General features: G+C 35.1%; 1 protein-coding gene across 3 annotated transcripts in view; it reads right to left on the minus strand.

Moving 5' to 3' along the window:
* Window positions 1-4,774, minus strand: part of LAMA2 (laminin, alpha 2) — a 705,371-nt gene that overhangs the window by 279,061 nt on the left and 421,536 nt on the right. The gene's annotated exons all lie outside the window — the stretch shown is intronic.

The following is a 4,774-nucleotide window of genomic DNA, read 5'->3' on the forward strand; positions in this document are numbered from 1 at the left end:
ACAGATACCACCCTTATGGCAGAAAGTGAAGAGGAACTAAAGAGCCTCTTGAAGAAAGTGAAAGTGGAGAGTGAAAAAGTTGGCTTAAAGCTCAACATTCAGAATACTAAGATCATGGTATCTGGTCCCATCACTTCATTGGAAATAGATGGGGAAACAGTGGAAACAGTGCAAGACTTTATTTTTTTGGGCTTCAAAATTACTGCAGATGGTGATTGTAGCCATGAAATTAAAAGAGGCTTACTCCTTGGAAGGAAAGTTATGACCAACCTAGACAACATATTCAAAAGCAGAGACACTACTTTGCCAACAAAGGTCCATCTAGTCAAGGCTATGGTTTTTCTAGTAGTCATGTATGGATGTGAGAGTTGGACTATAAAGAAAGCTGAGCACTGAAAAATTGATGCTTTTGAACTGTGGTGTTGGAGAAGACTCTTGAGATTCCCCTGGATGCAAGGAGACCCAACCAGTCCATCCTAAAGATCAGTCCTGGGTGTTCATTGGAAGGGCTGATGTTGAAGCTGAAACTCCAGTACTTTGGCCACCTGATGCGAAGAGCTGACTCATTCGAAAAGACTGTGATGCTAGGAAAGACTGAGGGCAGGAGGAGAAGGAGACGACAGAGGATGAGATGGTTGGATGGCGTCACCAACTCACTGGACATGGGTTTGGGTGAACTCCAGGAGTTACTGATGGACAGGGAGGCCTGGTGTGCTGTGGTTCATGGGGTCGCAAAGAGTCAGACATGACTAAGCGACTGAAGTGAACTGAACTTAACAACCATAAGTGAATGTGGCCTCTAGGTTGAGCCCAAAAGTCCACTATAAAAGTGGTCAATTCTTTCAAAAATTTAAAGGTTAGTACTTCTGATGCACACAAAAAGTATTATTCACAATGAGCCTACTCTCTGTTCAGCTTTGTGCCAAGAATATCTCTAATTTTATTATATAACACACATATCCTAAGAGTTCAAGGACTGTGATGTGTCTGTTTCTTATCATATTTAATCTATAAGTTATGTGATGCCAGAATTAAAAGAATATAAACATTTGAAATGTTTACAATTTTATTTGCTTCTCTAGAGATAAATTTCACTACCTAGTTACAATCTATAGCTGGAATATATACATCACCAAGATGAGATGGCTAAGCAAACAGTGGATACTGTAAATAGTTGATAAAGTGATATATACGTATAATTTAAATATTATATGCTTGTCTGTATTCATACATCATAATAATTATACCAATCGATCTCTATCTCCCTACACATTTGATTTATTTTGCAACATTATCTAAGAAATTTGGAGCCAAAATGCTGTGATCTATAAGATTTATGACCAGGGATTAAATAGATAAATCACAAGGCAAAACCATCACTAAGCCTTACACTTCTAGATGAAGGTTGCAGCAACCTTTAGTTGAATTTTTTTTTTCCTAAATAGTCTGCGAACATTCAAATCACATCTCCTGGATAATATGTGACTAGTCAATTTATTCTGAGTTTCTAACTCAGATTATCAGAATAATGACTTTTCAAAAACATTTTTAAAAGGAGAGTTTCTCTAAGTCATTAAATATCCCATTATTTAGTGAATACAAATTCAGGTTATTAGATTAAAATTACATTTTGTCTCATCACAGTTGTGCAGCTGAATTATGTTAACTTTCAAAATTGTGGTAAACTTAAAAAACCTAATACCTCTAAACATAAATTTTTAAACAAAGCGAATTGTCACTGTTCCTTCTTTTTACTTAAACAAAAATGCCACCTATCTATTGTAGTTGATTTTCAATATTTATTGTGAGTTTCAGGTGTACAGAAAAGTGATTCAGGTTTTTTGCAGATTATATTCCACTCTAGGTTATTATAAGTATTGGGTATAATACCCTCTACAAATGCTACATTTAAAGCTGGCATTTAAAATAGGTTTTTGCACTCTACTGCCAATTCTACTTGTAAGGATAAAATTATAACCTAATAATTTAACAATTGTGTAATGTAAATGAAAACACCTTAAATGAAAGGATCTTTAAATATTTCATTACTGTTATTATTGAGCTTTCCTTAAAGAGTCAAGATCTGCACAATATTTCAAACCGGAATACCATACTTAGGAACATTTTATCACTGGATACTAGAACCTCAATTCTTTTTATCACTGACAGATGATGGATGGTGTTTAATGCTTGCTGACTTTTTTCTTTCAGGAGCACAATTAGAATCCATTTTAAAGTAGAAGCACAGTGAACAGAGAAGGATGGGTCATGAATGCCTATAATTATCCAAGCAAAGTTCTGTCCCTAATGGCTCATCCATATTTATAATAATACCAGTACAATTTGAGGATAAATTCATAAGGTCTATATATTCACTCGATTATATAATTCTGCAAATGTTTTAGGCTAGGATTCATGTGGTACTATGAATGGCCAGCTCTGCTGGACTGACAGTTATGCTAATGCCATAGATATTTTGGTTGCGCAGGAGTGCAATGCAGATGAGTAACCAGATGCCATCCCTTTGTTTTTCTTAAAGTTTTGTGTAAATTGGATGGTTTTGGAGAATTCCACTGAAGTGAGTGAGTCAGTTCTCCATCGCTTGATCTAACCCTTCACAAGTACACCAGAGAGCAAGATTTGTGTCATGGATGTCCAACATACTCATTATTTTCCAGATTTCCTTTTAGCCTTCTTCCTCTTCTCTGACATCCCTGGTTGCCAAAAGATCTTCAGTTTGGTAACCATCCAGGCACATGCCCTCAATTCTGAAAATATTCTGATCACTAATATATATTACTCCATTCCCCATTTAAGTCTCTTAATGTTATTGCTTAAAATGCAGTGTTTTTTAAAGAAGCCCTTAATGTAAGACTGTATGTAATGTAAAGACCCCTTAATGCAGGGGAATGCAAAGCACATGGACTTTAAACAAAATTTCAACTCTGATACTTTAATTTATGGCTGAGTAAATTACTTAATAAATGATCAGTCTCAGTACTAGGCTCACCATGTTCAATCATGGTTTTAGGTGCTTGGTGCACTTCAATTTATGTAGTTCTCATAACAACCCTCTGAGAAGGTCCTAATTATGACAAGAGAATTGAGACACAGAGAATGTAAGTTACTTTCCCAGAGTCATACGGCTAGAAAGAATGAAATTCAGCATTTAAATCAAGGAGTTCCAGTTCCAAAAATTGGCACTATAATGCTCTTTTCCCACTTGAAAACTCCTTTCTTCATATTTAATGAAAGCAGACTACTACATTCTAGGTATAGGGTCAGGTATTATATTTGGCGTTATTTAACCTTCAGAAACACTTTAATAAGTGGGTGTAAAATAATGCTAAGTATAATGCCTGACCCTATGCCTAGAATGTAGTAGTCTGCTTTCATTAGATCTTAGTTCTTCTTTTCCTCTCCAATGACTAAGATGGAAATTCTGATGGAGGGATGCTGTCAGGGAAGAGTAAAAAGATTTCCTGTGCGCTAAAGTGCAGGAAGCGTAATTCCTAAGATAACTTTTAAATTCAATGACAGAATTAATCTCAAAATCTTTAACTTCTGGTATAACTTCTGGTATTCATGGACCCTAGCAGTAAAAGACCATTTTTATTAGGAATATCTTGGATAAGACCACAAAATATGACCAGCTTGGTAACACCTTCACATTAAAAAGTTGTAACTTTTTAACCTGTAACATGTAATCATCATGAAAAATTTTTGCTCTTCAAGGATTACTACAGCATTCAGAAATAGATGAAAATTACATACAAAAATATGAATTTTATTAAGCACTAAGCTAACCTTTAAGAAAATTTTTTAAAATTTGATTTAAAACTATAGTTACTTACAATGTTTACTAATAAAAAGTATTGATTATTATTATAATTAATATGCTTAATTAAAATAAAACAAGATTTTTGGTTTTAGGGTATTGCTTACATATTTGCTTATGGGATGGTTACCCCTGAGGGGAAAGTGAATTACAGCATCTGAAATAATGTGTTCCCCTAAAAGGTAAAGGGAAGATCAGACAAAATATATACTTTAAAAAGTCTGCTATACAAAGTTATTGTTTCAGATGAACAAGTAGAAAATTTTTCAAAAAACAAAGATAGCCCGATGAATAGAAAAATTGTATGAAGTTTGCATTAAACTTTTCATGATGTGTTTTATGCAAACTAAAGTGCTATCATCGATATTTCAATATTTTATAATTTATAATACCATTAAACTATTTCAATAAGATAAAAATATATATACAATATGATATATGATAATATGATAAATCATGCAATAACTAAGGGATAAAACTGTTGCTTAAAGGTCAACTAGATTTATTTCTTATTTTACCTTTTTGAGGGATTTATGAGTTGCCTAAGATTTACAGTGTGTGACTGGGATCCAAATAAGCAGCATTTTATTAGTAGTATTTTTTAATATAGTATGAAGGGGTGTGTGTGTGTGTGTGTGTGTGTATCTGTGGGTATGTGTCTGCTGCTGTTGCTGCTGCTAAGTCGCTTCAGTTGTGTCCGACTCTGTGCGACCCCATAGACGGCAGCCCACTAGGCTCCTCTGTCCATGGGATTCTCCAGGCAAGAACATTGGAGTGGGTTGCCATTTCCTTCTCCAATGCATGAAAGTGAAAAGTGAAAGTGAAGTCGCTCAGTCGTGTCCGACTTTTAGTGACCCCATGGACTGCAGCCTACCAGGCTCCTCCGTCCATGGGGTTTTCCAGGCAAGAGTACTGGAGTGGGGTGCCATCGCCTTC

Source organism: Bison bison, unplaced genomic scaffold (assembly GCF_000754665.1).
Source record: "Bison bison bison isolate TAMUID 2011002044 unplaced genomic scaffold, Bison_UMD1.0 scf7180017864035, whole genome shotgun sequence".
NCBI classification, from domain to species: Eukaryota; Metazoa; Chordata; class Mammalia; order Artiodactyla; family Bovidae; genus Bison; species Bison bison.